The 17,856-nt window shown below is 43.6% G+C and overlaps 1 long non-coding RNA gene across 1 annotated transcript; it reads left to right on the plus strand.

The window, feature by feature from the left end:
* Window positions 1–270: 270 nt before the first annotated feature.
* Window positions 271–4,770, plus strand: LOC112205048 (uncharacterized). Its single transcript, XR_002938917.1, has 2 exons — window positions 271–382; window positions 4,591–4,770. It is a non-coding gene; the product is annotated as an uncharacterized LOC112205048 (long non-coding RNA).
* Window positions 4,771–17,856: the final 13,086 nt, after the last annotated feature.

Below are 17,856 nucleotides of genomic sequence, written 5' to 3' on the forward strand. Positions count from 1 at the left end.
AACAACAGACAAAGTGACAACAAACAGGCCTCGTATGACCTAAAAGTTTTGTCCCTTTTGGCCTCTCTCAGTCAATTAAATTCTACAACTTGAGCTTTGCTTTGGATGTTGACAATAAATTTCTAGGAAGGTTAAAACATATGCATATGTAATCCACAGCCGTTATCAGTAATGACTGCATTGACATCAATAAATTTCTCATATTGACATCATAAATGTCTTTATTGACATCATAAATTTCTCAAACAGTAACTCTACTGGGTTGTGGGAAGCCCGGATCTTAGGGTACTACCTGGGGTTGGGGGTGATTTGTCTCACCATAGTAGAAAATCTGGAGGGTGTAGCGTGCTTGGAAGCAGGGGAAGAGGCACCAAAAGAAGAGGTGAGAAGACAACCAAAATAAATCTTTCATATTTTTTTTTTTTTTGAGACGGAGTCTCACTCTGTCACCCAGGCTGGAGTGCAGTGACATGATCTCAGCTCACGGCAACCTCTGCCTCCCAGGTTCAAGCGATTCTCCTGCCTCAGCCTCCCAAGTAGCTGGACTACAGGTGCCCGCCACACACCCAGCTAATTTTTGTATTTTTAGTAGAGATGGGGTTTTGCTGTGTTGGCCAGGCTGGTCTCGAACTCCTAACCTCAGGTGATCCACCTGCCTCGGCCTCCCAAAGTGTTGGGATTACAGGCATGAGCCACCATGCCCAGATGAATCCTTCACAATTTTATTTATACTTTGAGAATAAGAGTTATGCAAGCTGGGGCCGGGTGCAGTGGCTTATGCCTATAAATCCCAGCAATTTGGGAGGCCAAGGCAGGAGAACTGCTTGAGTCCAGGAGGTTGAGGCTGCAGTGAGCCACGTTTGTGCCACTGCACTTCAGCCTGGGCAACAGAGTGAGACCCTGTCTAAAAGAAGAAGAAAAAAAAAGTTGTGCAAGCTGGGCATAGCGGTGTGCCTGTAGTCTCAGCTACTTGGGAGCCTGAGGTAGGAGGACTGCTTGAGCCCAGGAGTTTGAGGCCACCCTGGGCTACATGATGAGACCCTGTCATTCCCCCACCACACACACACACACACACACACACACACACACACACACACACACAGAATTATGCAGATTTCAACAGAAAAGAAGCTTGCCTATGTGCTCTATGAGGTCAGACTTTGCCTATTAAGAGATTTCATAAGGTAATAATACCTTGGAGAATTTGTCATCAATAACAAGATTCAACATTTATATAGTAGTTGTTATGTGCCTGGCCATGGTCTGAAAGTCTTAGAAATCTGATTTTGGGGCCAGGCATGGTGGCTCACGCTTGTAATCCCAGCACTTTGGGAGGCTGAGGAAGGCGGATCATGAGGTCAGGAGTTCGAGACCAGCCTAGCCAACATAGTGAAACCCCATCTCTATAAAAATACAAAAAAATTAGCCGGGTGTGATGGCCGGCACCTGTAATCCCAGCTACTCGGGAGGCTGAGGCAGGAGAATTGCTTGAACCCGGGAGGTGGAGGTTACAGTGAGCCAAGATTGTGCCACTGCACTCTAGCCTGGGCAACAGAGTGAGACTCCATCTCAAAAAAAAAAAAAAATGAAATCTGATTTGCTAGCACATGCCTGTGGTCCCAGCCACTCGGGAGGCTGAGGTGGGAGGATCACTTAAGTCCAGGAGGCAGAAGCTGTAGTGAGATATGATCGCATCACTGCAGTCCAGCCTGAGGGACAGAGTGAGACCCTGTCTCGAAAGAAAAAGTAGAATGACCATATGATCTGGCTATTCTGAGTATAAAACCAATAGAAAGCAGGACTCAAGAGATATCTGAACACCCATGTTCATAGCTGTATGGTTCACACTAGTCAAAACGTAGAAGCGGCCGGGCGGGTGGCTCATGCCTGTAATCCCAGCACTTTAGGAGCTCAAGGTGGGCGGATCACGAGGTCAGGAGATCGAGACCATCCTGGCTAACACTGTGAAACCCCCCTCTCTACTAAAAATACAAAAAAAATTAGCCAGGCATGGTGGTGGGTGCCTGTAGTCCCAGCTACTCGGGAGGCTGAGGCAGGAGAATGGCGTGAACCCATGAGGTGGAGCTTGCAGTGAGCCAATATTGCGCCACTGCACTCCAGCCTGGGTGACAGAGCGAGACTCCATCTCAAAAAAAAGAAGTAGAAGCAACCCAAGTGTTCATCGACAGACAAACTGATAAACAAACTACGATATACACATACAATGGAATACTATTTAGTCTTAAAAAGGAAGGAAATTCTGACATATGCTGCAATATGGTTGAACCTCTAGGACATTATGCTAATTGAAATAAGCCAGTCACAAAAGGGCAAATACTGTATAATTCCACTTATATATGAAGTACCTAGACTCAAATTCCTAGAGACAGAAAGTAGAATGGTGGTTGTCAGGGCTGGAGGGAAAAGGAAAAGGGGAGTTATTGTTTAATGGGGACAGAATTTCAGGTTTCTTTTTTTTTTTTTTTTTTTTTTGAGATGGAGTTTCACTCTTGTTGCCCAGGCTGAAGTGCAATGGAACGATCTCAGCTCATTGTAACCTCCACCTCCCGGGTTCAGGTGATTCTCCTGCCTCAGACTCCCGAGTAGCTGAGACTACAGGCACACACCACCACGCCCGGCTAATTTTTGTATTTTTAGTAGAAACAGGGTTTCACCACGTTGGCCAGGCTGGTCACGAACTCCTGACCTCAGATGATCCGACCGCCTCAGCTTCCCAAAGTGCTGGGATTACAGGCGTGAGTCACCGCGCCCGGCCAGAATTTCAGTTTTGCAACATGAAAAGAGTTCTGTGTATGAATTTTGGTGACGGTAGCACAACAATATGAATATCCCTAACTAATGAACTACACCTAAAAATGGTTAAGATGGGGCCAGGTGTGGTGGCTCATGCCTGTAATCCCAACACTTTGGGAGGCTGAGCAGGTGGATCACTTGAGTTCAGGAGTTCAAGACCAAGCCTGGCCAACATGGTGAAACACCATCACTGCCAAAAATACAAAAATTAGCTGGGCATGGTGGCACATGCCTATAGTCCCAGCTACTGGGAAGACTGAGGCAGGAGAATTGCTTGAACCTGGGAGGCAGAGGCTTCAGTGAGTCGAGATTGTGCCACTGCACTCCAGCCTGGGTGACAGAATGAGACTTCATCTCAAAAACAAAAATGGGGGGCTGGGCATGGTGGCTCATGCCTGTAATCCCAGCACTTTGGGAGGCCGAGGCAGGCGGATCACAAGGTCAGGAGTTCGAGACCAGCCTGATCAACATGGTGAAACCCTCTCTCTACTAAAAACACAAAAACATTAGCCGGGCGTGGTGGCATGCACCTGTAATCCCAGCTACTCAGGAGGCTGAGGCAGGAGAACTGCTTGAACCCAGGAGGCGGAGGTTGTAGTGAGCCAAGATCACACCATTGCACTCCAGCCTGGGCAACAGAGTGAGACTCCGTCTCAAAAAAAAAAAAAAAAAAAGGAATGAAGGAAGGGAGGAAGGGAGAGAGGGAGGGAGGGAGAGAGGGAGGGAGGGAGGGAGGGAGGGAAGGGAAGGTGAAAAAAGGCCAGAAGGAAGGAAGGGAAAGAAAGAAGGGGGAAAATAAAAAAGGCCAGGCGCGGTGGCTCACGCCTGTAATTCCAGCACTTTGGGAGTTCGAGGCAGGCAGATCATGAGGTCAGGAGTTCGAAACCAGCCTGGCCAACATGGTGAAACCCTGTCTCTACCAAAAATACAAAAAAATTAGCTGGACATAGTGGTGCGTGCCTGTAATCCCAGCTACTCAGGAGGCTGAGGCAGGAGAATCACTGAACCTGGGAGGCAGAGGTTGCAGTGAGCTGAGATCAGGCCACTGCACTCCAGTCTGGGCGACAGAGCAAGACTCCATCTCAGAAAAAAAAAAAAAAAAAAAAAAAAAAGCTTCTCTATGATGACTTATGCCTTTTGTTTTTTGTTTTTAAACCTGAGCTGTTTTCACAAGGCCAATACATCAGCTCCTATATTTGCCCTCATATTGTAGTGCAACCGGTTTGTCCTGTTGAATTTCATCCAGTATGAGACTCCCTATTTTTTTTTTTTTTTTTTTTGAGGCAGAGTTTATTCGGTCACCCAGGCTGGAGTGCAGTGGCGCGATCTCAGCTCACTGCAACCTCTGCCTCCCGGGTTCAAGTGATTCTCCTTCCTCAGTCTCCCAAGCACCAGGGACTAGGGACTACAGGCATGCGCCACCACACTCAGCTGATTTTTGTATTTTTAGTAGAGACAGGGTTTCACCATATCGGCCAGGCTGGTGTCGAACTCCTGACCTCGTGATCCACCCACCTCGGCCTCCCAAAGTCCTGGGATTACAGGCGTCAGCCACCACGCCCTGCCTGAGACTCCCTATTATATGGTGTCATTGTATCAGCTATACCATAGAAATGTGCAACACGGAACACAGCATCTCAAAAATACGAACAACATTGTTACTACTTGCCAATTAAAAGAACAGACTTTCAATCAAGTTTCATGGTTGATAAACAAAGCAATTGGATATTGGGTTGACATTAACTTTGACAATTTTAACATACTTGTTTTTTTTAGATCTGCAAGAAATACATCTACCAGCTGGGTGCAGTTGAACAAAATCATTACAGGATTAGCAGTTTTCTGACCCACTTACTAAAAAGAAGCTGAATCACTGAATCGAGACCCCAGGGAAATGCAGATTTATACCTTTGATGTATTTCTTGATTTTTCTTAAATTAAATTCTATAATCAGTTTTTGAGTCTTTGCCATCTTTCTTTTAATTGGGTGATTTCATATGTCTTCTTGAATATAAGCCTTTTCAAAGTTTTGATGTTCTGTAAATGCAAATGCATAATAAAACATGCATATAGCTTTGTTCTATGCAATTATTTTCTAAACCCATCAGGAAGGCCTGCTTCTTTCCATAATCCCTTCCTTTATTAGATAGGGAGTGGGTGGGAGAAGTTGGCTGTCAGGAAGAGGAGTCCCATACACTTTGATGTAGATGGGAGTTGAGGAAAATGGGGAAATGGTCACTTGATCCACAGGCACAGAACCCTGTTCAGTTCCCTCTCCCACCGCCAGATCTACCCCAATGGTTTTCCAAACACGGGACGATCTTCCTCCTCCTGTCAAGTGTTCTCATTTCTTCTCCTGCATCAATTGTAGTTTTCTCTAGGATGCTTTCTGCTGGATGAGGAAGAACTTTGCATTTTCAATCCCACTGATACATTTGTCATCAACTCACTCTTTTTTTGTTTGGTTTGTTTTGTTTTGTTGAGACAGGGTCTCATTCTGTCACCCAGGCAGGAGTGCAATGGTGCAATCTCTGCTCACTGCAGCCTCAACCTCCTGGGCTCAAATGATCTTCCCACCTCAGCTTCTCAAAGTACTGGGATTACAGGCATGAGCCACCGCGTCTGTGTGAACAACTCGCTCTCATCATTGCTGTGTATATTGATTTCACGCTTGCCTTTTTTCCCTATATAGGTGAGAGGTCCTTGGCCATAGCCAAATCAAAGGGCCTAATTATCTGATTCTTGCTATTTTTCCAGTTTTCCTGTTTCTGGCAAGACACCATCATTCTGTTTGTTGTCCACATTGGTAACCTCAGAGGCATCTCTGAATCCTCCTTTTTCTTCATTCTCACTCTCTAATAGCTGATCAGACTCCAAATTTAGCAATTATTTCTCTTGTTTATAACATCTCTGACCTCTGTCTTCCATTCCATCAGAACTTCCATATAGATTCTTCCAGCAGTATTGTAATTGTTCTCCCCGACTCCTGACTCTCACCTTGAATCTATCTTTCACACCAGTGCCAGGTTAGTCTTCCTGAAGTACAGATTTATTCAGATTTCCTCACAGTTTCAACATGTCCAGTGGCTCCCCATTGTATCTAGCACTGTCTCCCTTCTCTGAATTTTTGATTATTTATTTATTTATTTATTTATTTATTTTGAGAAAGGGTCTCACTCTGTCTTCCAGGCTGGATTGCAGTGACACGATCTCAGCTCATGGCAACCTCCACCTCCCAGGCTCAAGCATTCCTCCCATCTCAGCCTCCTGTATAGCTGAGCTTACAGGCACATGCCACACGCCCAACTAACTTTTGTATTTTTTGTAGAGACAGGGTTTCACAGGCCGGGCGTGGCGGCTCATGCCTGTAATCCCAGCACTTCGGAAGGCCAAGGCAGGTGGATCACTTGAGGTCAGGAGTTCAAGACCAACCTGGCCAACATGGTGAAACTCCATCTCTACTAAAAATACAAAAATTAGCCGGGCATAGTGGCATGCACCTGTAATCCCAGCTACTAAGGAGGTTGAGGCAAGAGAATGGCTTGAACTTGGGAAGTAGAGTTTGAAGTGAGCCAAGATTGTACCACTGCACTCCAGCCTGGGTGACAGAGTGAGACTCTCTCAAAAAATAAATAAAGAGATAAATAAATAAATAAGACATGGGGTGTCGCCGTCTTGCCCACGCTGGTCTTGAACTCCTGGACTCAAGCAATCCTCCTGCCTCAGCCTCCCAAAGTGCTGGGATTACAAGCATGAACCATTGCACCCAGTCCTGTTTATGTTTTTTTTCTTCTTCTTCTTTCTTTTTGAGACAGGGTCTCATTCTGGAGTGCAGTGGCATGATCTCAACTCACTGCAGCCTTTGCCTCCAGGGCTCAAGTGATCCTCCTGCCTCAGCCTCCAAGTAGCTGGGACTACAGGTGTGCACCACCATGGCCAACTAATTCTGGTTCATGTTTTCTATTGTTTATTAAGTTATAAACATTTTGAGGGTAAGGATCACAGCGTATACATATTTGTTTCCCCCACATAATCTCCAACTTATCACATAATAGCCTCTATGCGATAAATGTTTTGTATGAGTATAGAGGTTAACACAAACCATGTGGACCATATTAATATGTAACAAATCTGGTATTCTGAGATCAAGAGTTTTTGTTGGTTTTTTGTCTTTAACATCTTATTGAGTAAACTCTGACTGTGTCTTAGCAATGTACTAAGTGCTTTAGACACATTATTCATTCATTATAAAAATGTATCAAGTTCCTACAAGCCTGGAAAACATGGTGAACCCCATCTCTACTAAAAATACAAAAATTAGCTGGGTGTGATGGCGCCTGTCTCTAGTACCAGCTACTCAAGAGGCTGAGGTGGGGAGCATTGCTTGAGCCTGGTAGGCAGAGGTTGCAGCGAACAATGATTGTGTCACTGCACTCCAGCCTAGATGGCAGAGTAAGACTCTATCTCAAAAAAAAAAGTATCAAGTTCCTATCATATGTTAGGAACTGTGCTGGGCCTTAAGACCCACTAGTGACAAAATTATTTACTTACATAGTGCATAGAAAGGTTAACTAACTTTCTAGGGTTATTTTGGCTAGTAACTGAGGGAGCCTTGACTTGAAACCAGAGCTTACTCTAGAAACCATGTTCTTAACCACTATATTAAATTTCCTGTGGTGTGAATTATGGACATGCCTTGGTGACGCCATGTCCATTTTTTTTTTTTTTTTTTTTGAGACAGAGTCTCGCTCTGTCACCCAGGCTGGAGTGCAGTGGCATGGTCTTGGCTCACTGCAACCTCCACCTCCTGGATTCAAACAATTCTCCTGCCTCAGCCTCCCGAGTAGCTGGGACTACAGGAGCCTGCCACCATGCCCGGCTAATATTTTGTATTTTCAGTAGAGACAGGGTTTCACCGTGTTAGAGAGGATGATCTCAATCTCCTAACCTCGTGATCCGCCTGCCTCGGCCTCCCAAAGTGAGCCACCGCGCTCAGCCCACACTCTTACACAAACACTGATGGAATACTCCTTGAGGATGAGAATCAGGTTTTCTAAATTTTTTTTTGAGATGGAAACTCACTCTGTCACCCAGGCAGGAATGCAGTGGCATGATCTTGGCTCACTGCAACCTCCACCTCCCAGGCTCAAGTGATTCTCCTGCCTCAGCCTCCTGAATAGCTGGGACTACAGTCATGAGCCACCACGCTTGGCTAATTTTTGTATTTTTTGTAAAGACGAGTTTCACCATGTTGACCAGGCTGGTCTCGAACTCCTGACCTCAAGTGATCTGCCTGCCTTGGCCTCCCAAAGTGCTGAGATACAGGCATGAGCCACCATGCCTGACATGTTTTCTAAGATTTTCTAAAATCCTGAAATTCTCATATAATGAGATAATAATACCAAACGCACACCAACCGTCAATTGTGTCTCAATAAATACTGGCCAACTGCCTTGGTAACTATATAATTCAATAGATTTCCTTATAGTTTAGAAACTTTAAAAAATTATTTTGCTGGCTGGGTGTGATGGCTCATGCCTGTAATCCCAGCACTTTGGGAGGCCAAAGTGGGAAGATTGCTTGAAGCCAGTCATTTGGGACCTGCCTGGTCAACATAGCGAGACCCTGTCTCTACAAAAAATATTTTAAAATTAACTGGGCATGGTGGCACATGCTTGCAGTTTTAGCTTCTTGGAAGGCTAAGGCAGGAGGATTGGTTGAGCCAACGAGTTCGCAGCTGCAGAGAGCTACGATTATGCTACTACACTCCAGCCTCGGCAACAGAGCAAGACCCTGTCTCTAAAAAATATAAGTGTAGGCCAGGCGCGGTGGCTCACACCTGTAATCCCAGCACTTTGGGAGGCCGAGGCAGGCAGATCATGAGGTCAGGAGATCAAGGCCAACCTGGCCAACATGGTGAAACCCTGTCTTTACTAAAAATACAAAAAATTAGCCGGGTGTGGTGGCACACACCTGTAGTCCCAGCTACTCGGGAGGCTGAGGCAGGAGAATTGCTTGAACCCAGGAGGCGGAGGCTGCAGTGAGCCGAGATCATGTCACTGCATTCCAGCCCGGGTGACAGAGCAAGACTCCGTCTTAAAAAAAAAAAAAAAAAAAAGGCCAGGCACGGTGGCTCACGCCTGTAATCCCAACACTTTGGGAGGCCGAGGCAGGTGGATCACCTGAGGTCAGGAGTTCGAGACCAGTATGGCCAACATGGCGAAACCCCGTCTCCACTAAAAATACAAAAATTAGCCAGGTGTGGTGGCAGGCGCCCGTAATCCCAGCTACTGGGGAGGCTGAGACAGGAGAATCGCTTGAACCCAGGAGGCGGAGGTTGCAGTGAGCTGAGATTGTGCCACTGCCCTCCAGCCTGGACAATAAGAACAAGACTCCATCTCAAAAAAAAAAAAGAAAAAAGAAAAGAAAAGAAAAAAATATATATATTTATATAAATATATAAAATGTGTATATATATATGTATACACATTACTTAATGGAAAAATTAACTATTAAGATAGTTGCATTACACCAACTATCTTCCCAGAACACTTAATATTCACATATATCCCACACCTACACATGTGCCCCCCACACAAACATAGCTACATTTTCTAGGACATGATTAAATTTTGACCCTTTAGAAGATGACTATTCCTCTGATCATAGGAAGGCACCAAGAAATCCATAAAGGCTTTTTACATAAAGTGAGAAGTGTAGCAGTAGCAATGCTAACACAAACCATTGAAAACAGATTCATGGGACATTTTACCTACCCACCAGCAAAAGTTTTTAGTTATCCTGGAAACTGGATGATATACAATTTCCATAATCAGTGTACTCTGAAATTGACAAAGAACACTAATGGGAGGAAATTCACTTAAGAAACAGTTTTAGTATGAGCAGTATCAATAGGTATAAATAACTTGCCTGCCAACAGATTAAACCAGAATGTAATGCGGAAGGAACAAGATATAACAAATGTTTGGCAAATTCTTGAGATGAAATAAAACTAGGAAATGTTTTAAAATAGCTCGAGATGAATGATATATGTAGCAAAACACAGCAACAATGTGTTTAGAGCCAAGATCATTGAAAAGAAGCAGGAAAATATGAGCACATAGAAAATGAAACCACAAATCTTTCTAGATGTGGGCATTGGAAGAACCAAAAATAGCCAACCTGAGCATAAAGCAGTCATTTTCTGATGAGTTTGGGCAACAGTGACAGCCAAATCATTATAAGAGGGTAGGGGAGAGTAGAAAGCAATTTAGTCAATGTTGGGAGCAATTGCCTCAAAGCAGAGGAGCTTTTTGGTTATTTATTTGCCTAAATGGTATGGCTGTGTTATGGGCTGGTTTTCCAGAAGAGAATCCCTAAAAGCAGCCAAAGCACCCTTGGGCTTGCATCAGAGCCCATCATGCGTGTAACCCATTTATATCTTTCTCAGGCAACAAACCTCATGGTTAAGTTGTAGAAGCCTGTCATTTTATTTTATTTTATTTTATTTTATTTTATTTATTTGAGACAGGGTCTTGCTCTGTCATCCAGGCTAAAGTGCAATAGCGTGATCACAGCTCACTTCAGCGTCAACCTCCCCATACTCATGTGATCCTCCCACCTCAACCTCCCTAGTAGCTGAGACTATAGGCGTGAGCCACTGTGCTTGACTAATTTTTGGATTTTCTGTAGAGACGGGGTTTCGCCATGTTGCCCAGGCTGGTCTTGAACTCCTGGGCTTAAGTGATCCACTCACCTCAACCTCCCAAAGTGCTAGGATTACAGGTGTGAGCCACCACACCTGGTCAAAGCCTGTCATTCTGTCTTTTTTTTTTTTTTTTTAATTTGAGACAGAGTCTTTGTCACCGAAGCTGGAGTGCAGTGGCCCAACCTCGGCTCACTGCCAACTTCCACCTACCAGGTTCAGATGATTCTCCTGCCTCAGCCTCCCAAGTAGCTAAGACTGAAGGTGCATACCACCACGCCGGCTAATTTCTGTATTTTTAGTAGATATGGGGTTTTTTCATGTTGGCCAGGCTGGTCTCAAACTCCTGACCTTAAGTGATCTGCCCACCTCAGCTTCCCAAAGTGCTGGGATTACAAGTATAAGCCACTGCGCCTGTCCCGAAGCCTGTCATTTTAAACTAGGGTTTCTCAACTCAGCACTATTGACATTTGGGGCCAGATAGGCTGTCCTGGACATTAAAATATGTTTGGCAGCATCTCTAGTCTCCATCCATTAGATGCCAATAACACCTCCTTCCTCCCAGTTATGACAACCCAAAATGTCTCCAGACATTGCCCAATATCTCTAGGGTCCTAGGAGGAGGTCAAAATCACCCCCAGACCAAGCACGGTGGCTCATGTTTGTAATCCCAGCACTTTGGGAAGTTGAGGCAGGCGGATCACGTGAGGTCAGCAGTTTGAGACCAGTTTAGCCAACATGGTGAAACCTTTCTCTACTAAAAATACAAAAATGAGCTGGGCATGGTGGCACGTACCTGTAATCCCAGCTACTAGAGAGGCTGAGGCAGGAGAATCGCTTGAACCCAGGAGCTGGAGGTTGCAGTGAGCCGAGATCATGCCACTGCACTCCAGCCTGGTTGACACAGTGAGATGCCGTCTTAAAAAAAAAAAAAATCACCCCCAGTTGAGAACTACTGGTTTAGAGCATACAGGGGTGATTACCAGGCCAACTTCATACCGTACAGATAAGGAAGCCAAAGCCTAGGCACATTAAATGCCTTGTTCAATTGTACATAGCTGCACAGCTGGTTAGTGACATATCTAATTCAGAAAGCCCAGATTGTTTGTTTGTTGGTTGGTTTTTAGAGACAGGGTCTGGCTCTGAGACCCAGGCTGGAGTGCAGTGGCGTGATCGTAGCTTACCGCCTCGCTGCATCCTCAAACGCCATGTCTCAGCCTCAGGAGTAGCTAAGACTATAGGTGGGAGACAGAGGATCTCTCTGTGTTGCTCAGGGTGGTCTCAAACTCCTGGCCTCAAGCGATCTTCCAGCCTCGGCCTCCCAAAGTGCTGAAATTACAGGAGTGAGCCACTGCACCTGGCCTGCCAGGCTCCATTTTAAACATATCTGAAATATTCTTGTCTTAAGACTGACCTTATTAAGTATTACTTATTATTATTATTATTATTATTATTATTATTATTGGAGACAGGGTCTTGCTCTGTCATCCAGGCTGGAGTGCAGTGGCACACAGCTCACTAAAGCCTCAACCTCCTGGGCTCAGGTGATCCTCCCACCTCAGCCTCTCCAGTAGCTGAGATGAAACGCACACACCACCATGCCTGGCTAATTTATTTTTTATTTTTTTGTAGGGACAGGGTTTTGTTATGTTACCCAGGCTGGTCTTGAACTCCTGGGCTCAAGCAATTCACTCACCTCGGCCTCTGAAAGTGTTGGGATTACAGGTGTGAGCCACCACACCTGGCCTATCAGGCTTCATTTTTAAGAGCTGTACGTATCTGAAATCTTTCTGTCTTAAGACCAAATTTATCAGGTAAGTACTACCATTATCCCCATTTTATAAATGAAGAAACTGAGGCATAGAAGTCCAAAGTCATCCAACTCCTAAGTGGCAGAACTAGATGCAGCCCAGGAAGTCTGGTTCATGATCATTAAGGGGAAAGACTGAAGATGCCTAATCAGAAGGGAGGAAAAATGGGTCAGAAGCTGGAAATGACAGTGGTCAGAAAATAACTGGCAGAGGTAACAGGGCAGCTAGACCTGGGGTATTAGGCAAATCCTTGGGAGAGAGGAGTTCTCATCTGGAAGGGAAAAGTTGGGCAAGGATGTTGGTAGGAAAGGATAGAAGCTGGAGGAGAGGAAGTTGGGAACTCACACTGTGTATCCATATAGGGACAAGATGAGGCTTCTATTTACCTTCTGAGTAGCAGAGAAGGAACTTCCCGACATCAGACAGGGCAGGGTCTCTGCTGAAGACTGACACCGGTGAGCACCAGCCACTGATGTTAACATTTTTCCCCTAAAAACCAACTTGAGAACCACCAGGGGTATACACACCACATTCTGCAAAATGTTGAGATCACTCCTCTCTAAAAAATATAAAGTGCTTTGGGTAACATTTGATGAATTTCCAAGACTTGTATGTTTCCACGATTATTTCATAGACAAAATATACAACTTAAAACACGTGTGATCTGCTGGTGCACACAAACACACACATCATAGCTAAATGAAAATATCAAGCATAGAACAGCTTTATTACACATTTTGCCAGTTCCTCATGTTTCTTCAACACTTGGCTTTTCAAAAACAAATTTTCGAGACATGTTTTGTCTTTTACACTTTCCAGTTTTCACGGACCAAGATGTTAATAAAAGTAAACAACTTGGGGAAATCGGATGAGTGTTGTCATATTTGTAGATATCAGGATCTCTAAGAAGGAAAAATGTCATGTTTCGCCCTTAGTGATGTAATAGCACTTACGTGGAAATTCACCCATAGTATATTAAGTATGTAAACTGTGCTCATACTCAAGTTTACCAGACTATCCAGGTACTAAAACTAACACTAATGCAAATATATTTTAAAGGAATACATAAGTGATAAAAAGTGAAGTGCAGTAGAGTAACTAAGAACAAGTCCATTAGAGACAGACAGTTCTAAAACACTAGCATCATAGTATCATGTACCAGTATATATTGGTGTAACACACTACCATTATAGGGTTATCGTGAGGATTAAATGAGAGAGTGTTACATAAAGGATTTAAGGAGCACAGTGCTAAATGTATTTTAGCTGCTATTGTTCTAGCATGAAGAAGAATAAATTTAATAAGCTTCTTAGAAGTCTGATGGTTTTCATAACTTGGCTTTAATGAGTTTTAAATCCTGGCACTAATTTCCATATAGGCAGGTATATATTCATTCTGTTACCTCAAGGCTGACCTAATGGACTGGAATCAGCAGTTCCCGGAGTGTGGTGCACCAGCTCCTAAAGGTCCTAGAGTCTTTCAGAGGGCTACCAAGAAAAGAACTATTTTCATAATAAGTGTAAGGATTATCATTCTAATGTTATTAACAATAGCAAACTAATTTCATAATAATGCTAATCGTCTAATACTATTTTTGTTTGTAATTATGTTGACATTTGCACTGATGGTGCAAAAGCAATGGTAGGTAACACCACTGATACCTTAGCATGAGTCAAGGCAGTGTTACCCAGCTGTGCTGGTACACATGGTAGTCTTCACTTTCATGTGCTCATAGAAAAAACAGAAGCTAGTTTTATTAACCAATGTCCCTGACGAAGCAGTACTTCTATTAAGTCCAGACCCTTGAGTGCACATCTTTTTAATATTTCATGTGATGAAATGGGAAGTACCCACAAAGCACTTCTGCTGTGTACTGAAGTATGATGGTTATCTTGAGGTGAAGCACTTGTACCTCCGTTTGAGTTGGGAACTAACTAGCCACATTTTTCACGGAACACTGTTTTTACCTGAATGAATGACACAAACTGTGGTATTCAGATTCGGGTATTTGGCAGACATTTTCTCAAGAATTAATGAAGTAAGTCTGTTACTTCAAGGAAAACAACTCAAAATATTTGTTACTAATGATAAAACTCAAGCTTAGTAACTTCTCAATACTTAAAGACTTTTATGATGAGATCAGTGGTGGTGATATTAATGAATGTGATTAGGCTGATATTGTGTAATGACATGTGACAATATTTGTAAGATCTGCATAACTCAGACATTTTCCAAATGAAAATAAATGCTGTTATACAATCAATCATACATATGTAAAAAATCCATTCAAAGTGAAAAATAGATCAATGGGGTTTCCTTGACATGGTTTTAGATTTCACATTGCAACTAACCTTTAAGAAACTACAACTTGTCGTCTGGGCGCAGTGGCTCACGCCTGTAATCCCAGCACTTTGGGAGGCTGAGGTGGGTGGATCACCTGAGGTCAGGAGTTCGAGACCAGCCTGGCCAACATAGTGAAACCCCCTCTCTACTAAAAATACAAAAATTAGCCAAGTGTGGGGGCACATGCCTGTAGTCTCAGCTACTTGGGAGGCTGAGGCAGGAGAATCACTTGACCTGGGAGGTGGAGGATGCAGTGAGCCAAGATTGCGCCACTGCACTCACTCTGGCCTGGGCAACAGAGTGAGACTCCATCTCAAGAAAGAAAGAAAGAGAGAGAAAGAGAGAAAGAAAGAAACTATAAATTGTCAAGTTTGGGTGTAATATCAAAGAAAAATATCCAAAATGAAAAGGCTACTAAAATATTCCTCCTTTTCCCAACCACATATCTTTGTGAGTCCAAATTTTCTTCATATATTTCAAAATATCATACATTATAGATATATCCAAATACAAGAATTCACTTTTCTACTGTTAAGCCATACATTACAGAGGTTTACAAAAATGAAGAATAATGCCATTCTTCTCACTGTTTTTTTTTTACATTTAGGACCATATAGTTACTGTTCATAAAAATTCATTATAGTTACAAATAATAGGTTTATCATAAATATTTAAAATGAATTAATTATTTAAAAACTTTTTTTTTGGAGATGGAGTCTCACTCTGTCACCCAGGCTGGAGTGCAGTGGCGTGACCTTGGCTCACTGCAATGTCCGCCTCCCAGGTTCAAACGATCCTCCCGCCTCAGCCTCCTGAGTAGCTGGGACTACAGGCACATGCCACCATGCACAGCTAATTTTTGTATTTTTAGTAGAGACAGGGTTTTGCCATGCTGGCCAGGCTGGTCTTGAACTCATTACCCCAAGTGATCTGCCTGCCTCAGCCTCCCAAAGTGCTGGGATTACAAGCATGAGCCACCGTACCCGGCCCAAGAGTGTAATGAGATTCTGAGACCAAAATGTTTAAGAACCACTATTTTGAATAGTTCTGCAAAGTTGGGCTGGTTCTCCCAGAAAGACAGTGCTTAGAGCCAAACCTACTGTAAGAAGTGAACATTTCCTAGTAAGGTTCAGCAGTGGAACATTGTTAGGAAGGAAATTCAGAAGCTGGAGTTAGAATTGTAACAGTTCATTTTCACAGTAACAGATAAGTGGAACAGATTAGGACCATTGGGCTCAAGGAAGGCAAACAAAGTCATTTTTTTGAAAGATAGGCTGCATGTCTGCATTAAGGAAAAAGAGCTGAAACTTTTTTTTTTTTTTTGACAAGTTCTTGCTCTGTCATCCAGGCTGGAGTGCAATAGTATGATCAGGGCTCACTGCAGCCTTGATCTTCCAGGCTCAACTCATCCTCCCATCTCAGCCTCCTGAGTAGCTGGGGCTATAGGCACACACCACCATGCCTGGCTAATTTTTTTGTATTTTTTGTAGAGACGGGGTTTTGGCCATGTTGTCCAGGCTAGTCTCAAACTCCTGGGCTTATAAGACCCTCCCACTTTGGCCTCCCAAAGTGCTGGGGTCATAGGCATGAGCCATCCAACTGGTGGAGAGACAGGATCTTGCCATGTTGCCTGTTTTAAGTAAAATGTTTATTTAGAAACAGAATGCTTGTTCCTCAGTACCACAAGGAAAAATCAGCATTTAGACAGAAAGTTTTCTCAGCAAGGCAATTTTAGTTTCTGCAGAAAGGGTGCTCCTCGCAGCTGGAACAATGGCAAGAGCACACCTGAATAAAGGAAAGAAGCAATTTTTATCCCTTACGCAGTTTGTCCCTGCTACTGTGCCTTGTCTCCATTGGCTGGAGCCAGACCTTACAATTTAAACTGAACCTGATAGGCTAACAACTTAAAACTTTTCTAAATAGGTAAAAGCAATGGAGAACAAAGGAAAAGAGGAAGTTATTTATGAAAAGACTTAGAAAAGTAGTAACATTCCCAAATAGGGAAGGGGCATAGGCTGCAAGGTGGGACATGCCAGTGAGCATGTCCAGCACAGATATCTTGGTTAAAGTACATGGACATAGAATGTACTCATTCCCTTAGATCTAACAGCTACATAGGAAAGGGCTTAACAGAGAGTTATTAGCATAAAGTAAGGTGGCTTGAAGGAAGTTAGTCTTTAAAAGAAACCATTATTTCTAACACTTATTATTCATTCTTTAACAAGAAGGGAAGCTTTGAAGAGGAAACTTTACTTTCTACATTGCCCAAGCTGGTCTTGAACTCCTGGACTCAAGCAATCCTCCTGCCTCAGCCTCCCGAAGTGCTGAGATTATAGGCAGGAGCCACAGAGCCTGGCCCTGTTTGTTCTTGATGTGTCTCCAGACAGATTAGGGAGAAATTTGTCCTTCTGTGATTCAAATAAGACAAAAGGAAGTGGCAATTGGATCTCACCTCTGGCTCACAATTCCAGCTCAAGGTGGGAGGTCATAATAAAAAGTGTTAGAACATTTCCTTGCTGGAATGGTAACATGGTCAACTGCAGAAATTTAGCTCTAAGATTGATGTGGGAATCCCTCAACTGTCTGTCTCCTTTCCAGTCAACAAGTGAACAATGCCAGCCCTGAGGCCCAGGAGCTTTACAGATTCTGGCCTTCAGTCTAAGGGTAACGATGTTAAAACTTGAATATTGTTTAGGCTCTGAATTTAATAAGCGATAAAAACCATGAGAAACTATTTGACCCATTTCAGCCTCTTGATGTTCTGAAATTTCCATCTCACTGGGATGAAAAGAAGAAAGGCATGATCCAAGTAAAAAATGGGTTGTCTGTCCAAGAGGAAAAGGAAGCATAGGGACGAATTCTAGCTTTAGATGGGATTGTTTCTGGAAATAGGAGACACGTAGCACCACCAACGAGGTCAACACCAAGGAATGACTGCAAGTCACCCAGTAGGCTCTCCAAACCTTCCTTCAATCATTGAGGAAATGTTCCTTCCATATCCACCCAATCCATCTTGGTCACAAAGGACCATTTATCTTCCTCAAGACTGCTTCTATGTGAAGAAAATAAAGAATAATGATTCACGTGATCCCTGGCGTCGGCCTGGCTAGATCTCAATCCTGACTCTACCAGTTGTAATGACCTGGGCAGACGATGCCATCTCTCAGGCTTTAATTTCCTTCT

Source organism: Pan troglodytes, chromosome 10, assembly GCF_028858775.2.
Source record: "Pan troglodytes isolate AG18354 chromosome 10, NHGRI_mPanTro3-v2.0_pri, whole genome shotgun sequence".
Taxonomy (NCBI): Eukaryota; Metazoa; Chordata; class Mammalia; order Primates; family Hominidae; genus Pan; species Pan troglodytes.